Source organism: Myotis davidii, unplaced genomic scaffold (assembly GCF_000327345.1).
Source record: "Myotis davidii unplaced genomic scaffold, ASM32734v1 scaffold73, whole genome shotgun sequence".
Classification (NCBI taxonomy): domain Eukaryota; kingdom Metazoa; phylum Chordata; class Mammalia; order Chiroptera; family Vespertilionidae; genus Myotis; species Myotis davidii.
This window is the reverse complement of record NW_006286675.1, coordinates 1,796,671-1,808,883: the sequence shown is the minus strand read 5'-3', so window position 1 is coordinate 1,808,883 and position 12,213 is coordinate 1,796,671.

Sequence of the window (12,213 nt, the reverse complement as noted above, 5' to 3'; positions counted from 1 at the left end):
TGGATGGCCCCAGCAGCTTTGTGCCTGCAGAGTTAACCTGTACCCTTTCCACCCTGCTCTCTACCCTGGTGGCTGGCGGGGTCAGCCAATGGGAGGTTCCAGTGGAAGGTCAACGGGTGTCGGGGAGACTGAGCTCAGGGTAAGGATCCTCTAGGCTCCCTGCCTGCGAGGTTGCCTTAGCTCCTGAGACTCTCGGGGGAGTGTCAGGAAGCCTATCGAAGAAAGGTCTCCTGGTTGCACTGAACTAACCTCCATTCTTCCCATAAGATGCAACTCAGGTGCTTTCTTCCGTGGAAGGACTGCCAGGATCCCCCACCTCCCCTTCCAGGGCATTGATTGGCTGTCTTTCACTTATCTCCTTCCATATCCCTCTCCTTTCTGACTGTAGGTGCGATTGATTCCCATATCGCTTCCGCTTACACAGGAACTATTTGCTGAGTGAACGGATAATCATACAGATGGATGTGGGCATGGACAGAGGGATGAATGTGATCCTATGTCATTGAGGGTTTGGGGACAGGCGTGATGTGAACAGACACAGAGCACAGTTGTAGCCCTTGATTTCCAGCAGCTTCCCGTCCACTTGGGAAGACTTGACAGGGACCTGAGGAGTCTCTAACCCTGAAAGGCCACGGCTGCAGAGGTGATCCACGCACACAGAAGTGGGTGTGATAGGAGGTAGCTCACTTTTCTCTGGGCAGGGAGAGATCAGGGAGACTGCCTGGGGGAGCTGGAGCTGGGTGCAGAAGAAAGGTGTCTGAGTCGGCTTGGGCTGCTATACAAAATGCCATAGACTGTGTGGCTTAAGCAATGAACATTCATTTCTCACAATTCTGGAGGTTGGGAAGTCCAAGGTCAAGGGACTGGTAGGTCTGGTGTCTGGTGAGAGGCCTCTTCCTGGCTGTGTCCACAAGTGGTGGAAAGCAGAGCGAGGACGCTCTCTGGGGTCTCTTGTTATAGGGGCACTAATCCCATCATGAGGGCCCCACCCTTAGGACCTAATTACCTCCCAAAGGCCCCACCTCCCAATACCATCACCTTAGGGGTTAGAATTTCAACCCGTATGAATTTGGGGGCAGGGGACAGAAATATTCAGACCAGACCCCATAGAGAGATTTAGGTGGAAGGTGAGGAGAAGAGAACAAAGGCCATGGGACCAGAGGTCAGAGCAGCACAAGGCATTTTCAGAGAGAAAGAGGAGGGAGCTGAGCAGTAGGCGGGCCAGGCTTTGAGGGCATTCAGGGCCATGCTAAGGAGTCTGGAATTTATCTTGAAGGCTGCAGAGAGCCATTGAAAATGCCCTGTTGGCGTCTGTTACTTCAAAGAAAACAAAGAAAAGCAACAAAATGGGCTTTCTTTTCAGAAGGCGTCAGAAATGGCTGGAGGACACAGCATAGATTTGGAGTTGGGCAGTCCTGGACTTTAGTCTCAGACTCTCTGCTTGTTCACTGTGTGACCTTGGGCAGGTCACTCCACCTCTCTGAACCTCAGTTTCCTTTTCTAGGACATGGGTTTGTAATAGGGCTGCTGTGAGCAGATGAGCAAATGATAACAACATGCCTGTCTCATGCTCTGTGTCTAGTAAGTGCCTTGTTATTATTATTAATTATCATCATCATCATTATTATTGACGTTCCTATTCCTCCTATCGCCTTTCTGCTTTTTTGTTTTGTTTGGGAGAGCATGTCTTTGAGGGTCATGAGCATTGTCTGCAGTGGCTTTGGCAGCTGGGATTGTGGGTAACAAAAGGAGGAATCATGTAGCCACAGAGCTTTCTTTTCTATTTTTCTAGCCTGAGAGAATGAGATAGGGGGATATTAATACTGCTCTCTGGGGGCTTGACCCTGGGGCTTGTTTTCACAGCCTGAAATAGTCTGGCATTTGCCTTTCCAGTGGGCAGGCTGCCAGGCAAGGCGTGTGTAAGCACCCTCCTAACAAAGCAGAACTATTTTTACTCGGGGAGGCGGGGGGCACACAAGAATGCACCCCAGAGCCCCTGAGCCAGCCCCACCCAGCCTGGCGGCTGCAGCCAGTCACCAGCGAAGGCTGGTCTCTGCAGGCGTCAGTGGAAAGCAAACAACCAACCCCTTGGGGACTTTCCCTGGCAGGGAGGCCAGATGTGCCAGAAAATTCCTGGAGTGACCTGCCCCCGCCTTCATCTCTCAGCTGGGAACTAGGAGACCAGAATTCTCACTGAGAGAGTTTCTGAAGTCATCAGGCAAGAAGCTATGAAGTTTAGCTTTATCTCCTAATAGAAAGTGAATAAAAGTAATGCTGCTACTAATAGTAATGACTCCTACTTACTGAGATTCCACTGCATATTGGGCATTACATGCACCATCTCTGCTCCTATTAATATCTCCGTGAGGAATAGCCCCATTTTTCAGGTGTGCAAACTGAGGCTCATAGAGTTAAGTCCCTTGCCCAGGGCTAACCAGCTAGGAAGCAGTTTGCCCCCAGATATATTGGCTGCACAGTGGATGCCTCTCTGGCCTCCCTCACTGCTTGCCTTGCAGGAGAACAAGAACAGGGAGTGGTTGGGGAGCCGGCCTCAGTCCTGGTCTTGCCCCCGACCCAGACCTCCAGCCAGTGCTCTCCAGGCCTCGGAGTTATTACGAGGAAAGCACTGCCTGCGCTCCTGGCCAGCAGGGCTGTGAAAGCAGGGGGCAAAGGAGATTTGGAGAGCCCAACGCATGATGGTGGCTGGCCTAAGGCCCGCACACTGGAGGGGGAGTGTGTCTCCAAGCCCGATTCTCTGATGGGGGTGGAGGGGGGGATTGGGGGAGGGGAAGCTGCGGGTCAGACACCCGCAGAGCTGAATCCTCTGTAGATTCCTTAGGGAAGGCTTGTCTTTACCTTCCCTCCTCTCTTTGTTCCTTCTTCATAACCTTTCTCTATCCCTCTCTTTCTTTTTCCCGTCCCTCCCTCCTCCTCTTCATTGCCCAACTCTTCCCATCCTTGATGTCCAGCTCCAGCCCAGCTCCTCCAGGCAGCCTTCCCGGCCCAGAGCAAAGTGAGGTCCCTGCCAATTGGCCTCCTGTCTCACCCCCCACCCCACCCCCGGTCTGTAAATATGCGGCACCTCAGCGGAGGTGGCCTCTCAGTGTTGGCGACATTTCATGTGTCCACGTCTTCCCTGCTGGAGGCAGAACTGCTGGAGGGTAGCCCGAGCTCATGCTTCTGTGCATCGCTTCGTGTCCCTGCCCTCAGACCCTCAATGACTCCTTACTCACACAGGATTGAGCGTTCATCTGTCCCTCCGCCCACCCGCTCAACAATACCGAGTGCAGTGTTAGGGCCTAGAGATACATTAGTACCAAGGAGTCTCCATAGGAAGGAAGCGACTACAACACAGGGCAGCAAGACCTAGGAAAAAGGAGGGAAAAGCTCATGGGGGTGAGAGAAACCGTATTCAAGTCCCGACTCTGCCACTTCCAGCTGCAGGAGCCTGGTCAGCTGGCTTCCTGTGCCTCAGTGTTCTCATCTCTGGAATGGGGATGCTATTAACCCCACCTCTCAGGGTTGCAGTGAGGACTAAATGAGATGATGAATGAAGAACACAGGGCCCTTTCCTCCTTCCAGTCACGTTAGTTCCACGTGGCCAGGGGCATGGTGGTGGCATGCTAGCCATCGGTGGCAGGGCTGTTTCTTTGTCCCTGCATCCCGGGCAGTGATGGCCTGTTGTTGGTCAAGGGGAGCTGAGGATCTGAGAGATGAAATGATCAAGCCACAAATGGGTTTTGTACCAGTTTGGCCCCACATCATCTTTAAATCAAACTTCCACTCAGTCCTTTTCATTTCTCTCCAGCCCCTGTCTGTATAATACAGGGGGAGGGGCAATTTCTGGGGGTCCCTTCCCCTGGACCTGCCTCAAGCCTCTTCGTCTCATCAGCAGAGAAACTGAAGCCCAGAGGAGGGGAATAGAACCTGCTGGGGTTCCGTCTGAAGTTCAGATCCAAACTGTGCTTCTTCGGTTGCTTTTGGTCTCCAAGGACGATGATGGCAAGATTGCCAGGGGGCCTGGCTGCTTGCATCCCTGTTTCACCCTGACCTCATTTTCCAAAGGACCCCCCTCACCCTCCATCTTGGCCTGCACACATCACTCCACACCCAGAACCAGGTCGTTTTCCTTGGAGGCTCTGGAATTGCACCGGCCAGTAACTGGGCAGGCGATGAACGCCCCTCCCCTGAGCCCCGGCAAGCTGCCTGCACAGAGGGCCCGGGACTCAAGACCAGGCCGGCTGGCGTGGGAAGGCGGCAGCCATTCTAAGAGGTCTCGTTTCCTGGGGGTTGTTGGAATAAATAGCAAAGTTTGTCCTGGACTGGACTTTTTGTTCCCTCTCCTGCCAGACTTGTTGATGGGAAATGAGCTGTTTCACAGCAGACAGAAAAGGGGAGGATGTGTGTTTTCAGCGATCTGTACTTCTCAGTTCTCGGCCTGAATGCGATGCCTTTCGAGTTGTGTGTTTGAGATTTGCATCAAGGTTGTCTCTCTCTGAAAATATTTCCTTGGCCATTGTTGAAGTGGGAGACAATTATTATTAAAAGACACAAAAGAAACAAAACAACCCCCCCCCCAAAAAAAAAAACAAAAGAAACAAACTTTGTTTCCATAGCAGCAAAGGCTTATATTTGCTTAGAACAATATCCTTTTGAAATTCATTTTTTCCCCCTGCCCCGGCGTGGTGCAAGGGGAAGGAAAAACAGTGAAGAAGTTGGAAAAATTCCCCACTGTCCTGAACCTGAAAAAGAGCAGAGCGGGCTCTCAAAACCGCAGTCTGTGTCACATTGCCTCCTGCCCCCCACTGACCAGCGATCCACGCCATTTGCTGTAGAAAGCGTCCCATTACGTCCGGCAGACGCCGAGTGGTTATGAGGCTGGGTCGCTGGGCTGCCTTCCTTGTGCACAGTCAGCTCAGATGTCCATCAGAGGGTGGCCTGGCACACTGAGATTCCAGCTAGTTTATGTGCACAACTAATTCCAGGCGACTGTTTTCAACGAAATGAAGTAGATGAGGCAAGGCGGACGAAGGGGGCAGGCATGGGAGTCAGGAAGCATGCTGCCTCTGCCACACACCGTGTGACCTTCGGAGACCGTTCACTCACTGTGACCTTGAGAAGTCACCCACTGAAACACTGGGTCCTTGACCTTTTCCTCCTGAGCCCCAACATCTGCTGTAAGGTGAAGCAGTCACACCGGTTCTATTTCTACTAATCTCCCCATGGAAACATGCACACACGTACAGGGTTGATTTTTTTTAAAAAATATATTTTATTGATCTTTCACAGAGAGGAAGGTAAAGAGACAGAGAGTCAGAAACATCGATGAGAGAGAGACATCGATCAGCTGCCCCCCGCACATCTCCCACCGGGGATGCGCCCGCAACCAAGGCACACGTCCCTGACCGGAATCGAACCTGGGACCCTCCAGTCCGCAGGCCGACGCTCCATCCACTGAGCCAAACCGGTTTTGGCTACAGGGTTGATTTTTATCACAATGCTGTCTGTAGTTGCAAAAGTCAAACACAATTCAGGATTCCATCAAGAAGAGAATGGTTGGCTACCTCGGTACATTCCTACAACAGGATGCTGTGAAGTGTTAAAAATGGATGGGGCTGAGGTGCCGGGTACAATTCTCACAAACATAATGTTGCATGAAAGAAGCCAGATGCACGAGAGGCCTGCCGTTCATTGCACTGTGTCCCCAATCCATACACTGAAGCCCTGACTGCCAATATGATGGTATTTGGAGGTGGGGCCTTGGGGAGGTGATTAATGTTAGATGATATCATGAGGGTGGGGCCTCCACGTTGGGATTAGTGCCCTCAAAGGTGAGGCCGAGAGTTAGCTCACTCTCCACCACATTAGGACACCACCAGAAGGCCCGTAAGCTAGGGATAGAGCCCTCACCAGAGCCCTGAACTTGGACTTCTAGGCTCCAGCTCTGCAAGAAAAAAGTGTCTGTCCCCATCTATTGTTATGCAGCCCGAGCTGACTAATACAGGTACCTCAGTGAACACAAGTACATAAAGTTCAACTGAGCTATGGTGTTACAAGGCAGTGGAGTGCTTACCTTTGGGCCGGGCGCTGGAGGAGGATACAGGAAGAAGCATGAGGGGGCCTTGGGATCGGGCCACATGCTGTCCTTGGTCTGATTGTTGATTGAATGTGGGTGCCTTTACTTTGTGAAAATTCATTGAGCTATGTGCTTAAGATTTGTGCATTTTTATGACATTATATTTCAGTAAAATGCACAAAAGGATAGAAACCCTATCCAAATAAGAATAATGGTTACCAATACAAACAAAAGGCTGGTGAACAATATTGCAGTCATCTCTCTGTTATTGGTATTGAGTGCCCAATAAGTGTACACTACAAATGTAAATTTGCTATAATAATTTAAAAGAAAAAAGAATGTGGTAAAACCGTGTCTGCCAACACAGAAAGGCACCCGTGATATACTTTGTTTTTAATAAAAGATACTGAGCAATATTTATAGTATGACCCCATTTATGCTTTGAAAAATTCTAAGTGTGTATACATTTATATGCAGATCTAGCTATAAAATTCACATATGGACATTGGAAGTCAGGGGCCATTAATTTTTAACATTTAATCTTTTGTAGGCTTGATCATTTTAGCACTAGAGTATTTCTTTGATAAATATTAAAATGGATAATGAAGATAAATAAAAGGGACTAGATGTGAGGGGTCTGGAGCAGATGATTTCTGAGGTTCCCCAAACCCAGTCTAGGGTCGGTAATTAACGCTGAACCCCTCCATGTCCAGCAATAGTGGTGGCCACGTTTGAAGCGCCTGGCATTAAATCTTCATTTGTGAGTTTTAAATTTAGATCCACAAAGGTATTTGGCCTTGTTCGTTCTTGTGGCTGTTGTTTTGGGTTTTCATCATGGATTCTTCAAGTCACGTTTGATGCGTGGAAGCCAGGTGACATGCCTCAGGATGGCCATTCAAGGAGTGGCCCCAGCGTGGCATCTCCCCCATCCCTTGGGAAAATGCCCTGGGGTTGGGGGAAGCAGTCACATATCCATAAATAATGGCCCTGTGCAGAGTGATGTGGAGACACAGAAGAGAAAACAATTGGTTGTCCCCAAGGCAATCAGGGAGTGCTTCCAGGAAGAGGAAGCACCTGAGTGTGTCCTTGGAGGATGAGTAAGAGTTGGACAGGCAGGGAGTGGAAGGGAAAGATGTTCTGAATGGAGAGAACTACACGCACAAAGGCTTGAGGGTGCGACTGGGCTCGGATGTTGGGGAAATGTGGGCGTGTAGAATGGCCAAGAACTTGGGGCGTGGGCGGAACGGGGAAAGCACCAGGGGTAAAGCTGGAAAAGCTGTTGGAGCCAGACTGACGATCTGGACTCCATCATGATGACAATAGGGAGCCATAGAAGACTGAAGCAGATTGCAATGTGGCAGGAGAGAGCTGCCGATCCTTCCCTGTCTTTCCTCTTCCATCCTTCTTTCTAGGGTGGGGACTTGGGCCAATAGGAATAAAAGGCAGGATCTTGGTAGGCATGATCAGCATGGAGGTTATGCTGTGGAGGTGGCTGGTCCTGGTGACCAAAAGTTTTGCTGGCTTGTGGATGTTTTATTTGGGGGAATCTAGAGCTGGTGAAGCCATACACATTCCAGGTGCAGAAGGTTACAGGTGCCATTCATAGAGCACCTGAGACCCAGGTGTGGGTGCAAGGGGTATGGTGCAGAGGTGGGGGACCTGAGAGGTGGCTCCACAAGAAAAGGCCAGAGTGTTCTGTGGCATTCTCTGGACCCAGAGTGTACTCAGGATCGTCTGATCATTCGATTCCCCCCTGGAGGCCCCGTGATGCACCCGTTACCTCCACTCTTGGGGTTATCACAGAACGCATGCCCATGCTTTAGACTGGCTCCCGCTGGGGGGCGCTACACAGCAGGTGAGCAGAGGCCCAGAGGGCAGGATGGAGGGGTGATGAGGGGAGATGGGGGGAGGAGAGGCTGGCAGGAGTGCACAGGGTTGAGGAGAGGCAGGAGTTGAGGATAACTAGCGGTTTCCAGTGTGAGGCTGTGGAGTGGCGATTGTGGATGGTGAAGCCACTGGGAAAGAAGAGGCTGAGGAAGGAGGGGCTGGGCTGGGAGGAAAGCAATTAGATGGAGTCATAGTAACACATCATTCTTGCTCCAGGTGACACAAGGTGGGAGGTCCGGCATCAGGGGGCGGGGGAGAAATCATTTCTGCCATTTCAGCTTCATGGGAGGCGCCTTAATGTGTCTGATATTACTTATGGCTCCAGTACCTGTCTGCAAGGAGACAAAGCTGGTGAGGAGTGAAAAAAAAATTACCTGCCCTGTACTCCCAACCCTACTCCCAGCTCCTGTGTGGCCCTCAGGGCAAACATGCAAGGCTCTAGCCGGTTTGGCTCAGTGGATAGAGCATCGGCCAGCAGACTAAAAGGTCCCAGGTTTGATTCCAGTCAACGGCATGTACCTCATTGCAAGCTTGATCCCTCACATTGATGTTTCTCTCTCTGTCTGTCTCCTCCTTCCATTCTCTCTAAAAATAAGTGGAAAAATATCCTTGGGTGAGGATTAACAAACAAATAAAATAAAATAAAATGCAAGGCTATCTGTTATGAAAGAAATTTTTAAGATTATGACTTGCTACGCACCCTCCCTTCTCCTGGCCTCGGTTCCCCACGTGTACCATGTAGTGGTGGGGCAAGAGGATTTCTGAGGTGCCAGCACGTGTTTATTCCATGGATCTGACCCTCCCCCTCACAGCGGCCCCCAGCATTGGTGACAGTCACAGGGCGAGTGGTCAGTGCTGTCTCCAGGCCTCGGAAGGCTGGTGGTGCCTTACAGAGCAAATTGAATTTGTGTTTGAAAATTTAAGTGACCAAATAGACCTGCCTTTTAAAATTCCAAATTGGTTTTGGAGACAAATGGATTAGGCTAGTAGGAAGGGAGGGAGCAGGAGAGGGCCGGTTCGCCGTGCGTGGACTGCTGGCAGGCAGCCTTGCCCATTATGAGATTAGTATCTCTGACTTTTGCTGCAAACAAACCGCTCTGTCCTCCTGCCAGGAGCCAGGAATGAAAACCTCCCCCTGTTTCTTGCCCAGAGAGGAGGGCAGCCAGACCCTAGAAAGTGGTTCTCTGGTGGAGTGAATCTGAAGCGCCAGCCTGGGTGCCTGTGTGGTCCTACTAAGAGCTTCTTGAGAAGTGCCTTCCCGAGTCGTGGCCACAGAGGGATCCTGAGCTGTCACTGGCCACATTTCTGACCTGTGGGGACAGAGCTTTTCTTATTCCCAGCTTCTGGGGAAGTTTCCTTAGTTTAGCAGGTGAGCCTCAGGGTCACGGTGACTCCCTCCTGCTGTCCTTGTGATGAAACACCCTGAGACTGAGTCCCTCTGTTCTTGAAAATGTGAACATCTGATATTTAATCATTACTAGTTTCTCCCCCACCCCTGTTGCTCCATAGATGGAACGGAATCATCCTTGGAGAGCCCTGCTCAGAAGTCCAGGACGATAAAGTCCCTGAGTAATAATGTAGACTGTGCATTCATTCATTCATTCATTCATGACACACATACTGACCACCTATTATTTGCCAGGCCCCGTTCAGCAAGCTAAGCTGCAGCAGGAAACATAACAGACAAACACTGTCCTCCGGGAGCCTACATCCTAGTGACAGAATGGTGAGGCAGATATTAGACAACATTAATGGTACGGTAGGCAATGGGTGGGGAGTAATAAGTGCTCTGAAGAAAAGCTAAAGCAGGAACCAGGAATAGGGAGATGGAGACTTGGCGGGGTTGTGTGTGTGGGGGTGTTTAATTTTAGGTAGAGGCCAGGGAAGCCTCATTGGGAAGGTGATATTTGAGCAAAGGCCTGAAAGAAGCAAGGGAGTAAGTCATGTGGAGATCTGGGTGGGAATTCCAGGTAGAGGGCACAGCCAGTGCAAAGCCCTGGTGGTGTGCTTGGTGTGGCTTAGAGCAATGGGCAGGCTGGGGAGGCTGGAGTAGGGGGCGGTAGGGTATCTGGGCAGAGATGATAAGGGAGCAGGGTGAGGAGGTGCCATCCTCACCTCATCGCACCGGGAAACTGCTGTGAGAGTGAGAAATGTAGTTCCTGGATCTTTGTGAACCGCCGGGACTGTGGGGCCCTGTTGGGTGGACGTGGTGAAAGTCCGGGAGGGTCAAAACCGGTTTGGCTCAGTGGATAGAGCGTCGGCCTGCGGACTGAAGGGTCCCGGGTTCGATTCCGGTCAGGGGCATGTGCCTGGGTTGCGGGCACATCCCCAGTGGGAGATGTGCGGGAGGCAGCTGGTCGATGTTTCTCTCTCATTGATGTTTCTGACTCTCTGTCTCTCTTTCTTCCTCTCTGTAAAAAATCAATAAAATATATTCTTAAAAAAAAGAAAGTCTGGGAGGAAGGCTCAGGCCGAGATGTGCAGGTGGGAGTCAGTTGGGGGTGCTGTGGGGAGCAGGTCCCGTGAGGGAGCAAAGGCAGCAGCAGAGGGAGAGTCCAGCTGCCGGGCCTCAGCCGATTCCATGGGGAGCCTAGTAGGTGGCCTTCAGCGTGGCCTGAACTTGGGCACACAGGGGCCCTGCCTTGGTCGGTCGATGGATGTGGCTCTTAGGCAAGGCAGCTTCCTGTGGCCCGGCGTTCAGTAAGGACAGGGCCCTGGGGCCTTGAGCAGCCATGCTGCCGTGGGTTGGGGAGTGTGCACCTCGGTCCTGAAGGGGACCTAAAGCACCCACTGGGGGAAGTGGCTGGGCCCTATTAAGACGGCTGTGGGCCAGGTCGATTAGGGATTAGGACAGTTGGCAAGTTTGGGGTTCCCTGGGGAGTCAGGACTGGTGGAATCAGGAGCTGCGAGGGTCTACAATCAGGTGAGGTTCTCTTTGGTGTTCCAAAATTTCTGTAACTGAATTCTGGGAAATGCCTGGTTCCAGGGACTGGCAGGAGGGGCCTCACTTATGTCCAGGGGTGAGGGAGGAGGAGCCGAGAGCATCAGGCCAGGTGACATGTGGCAGCACACCCAGTGTGCACTCAAGGGTGCGTGCTCCTCGGGAACTTCCAGAAAGGCCAGGGAGGGACGCGTGTTAAAGTGTGGCTTTTCTGTTGTCAAGGAGACCGAGGTTCAGATGATCATCACTCAGCTAGGAAAGGGGAGGGTGAGCTTCTCGAAGGCCAAGGAATTGCAGCATGAGTTTCACCACTTTCCTGTGTTGTTCAACCATGGCACCCCCCAGCCCCCATTCTTATAATGACACATAGTCATGCCCACTGTTCTAGTAGTCAACATTGGGGCCTTAGTGCCAACAGATCTTGCTTGAATCCTGGCTCAGCCACACATGAGCTGTGTGACCTTGGGTACATCAGTCACACTGTCTGAACCCCTGCCTCCTTCTCTATAGAGAATAAGATCTACCTCATGGGTTGTTGTAAGGGTTTAGGCAGGAAAGCACCTTTTCTGTCTCTGCAGTCGGGAGCCCACGACTTGGCCTGCAGGGAGGTGCCCATTTCCCTGGTTCCCCCAGAGAGGACGGCCCTTGAGTGCACTGTTCCAGGAACCTCCCACTTGGGCAAGTTTCTTATTTGTGTCAAGACCATTCTCTTCCACTTCATCCTCGATTCCTGCCATGGGCACCACTGTTCTCCATCCACCCCGCCTGCAGATAAGCCAGTGACAATGTTATCGCAGCTGCCAGGCCCTTTGGGGCAGAATTCCTTTGTTGGGCAGTCTTGGCTCCTGTGGGGTTCTGCGTGGATTGAGGTGGAGATGGGCTGCTGAGAGGGCCCGGGATAGGCATGCTCCTAGTGGGTGCCCAGTGAGTGTTCACTGATGAACTCAGTCAGTGACCCCAAGCTGTATAGATGGTGGGCAAGACCTTTACCCAGAAGGAGAGAGACTAGAGTTGGAATGAGTGCTCATATGTCATTGTGTGGCAGGGGGACGGGGCAGGGGCAGGAGTTAGGAGGCCTGGCTTTTTAAAAAATATATTTTTATTGATTTCAGAGAGGAAAGAAGAAGGAAAGAGAGCGAGAAACATCAATGATGAGAGAGAATCATTGATCGGCTGCCTCCTGCACGCCCCACATTGGGGATGGAGCCTGCAACCTGGGCATGTGACCTCCTGGTTCATAGGTCAACACCCAACCACTGAGCCATGGTGGTTGGGCAAGGCCTGGCTTTTTACTGCGTGATCCTGGGCA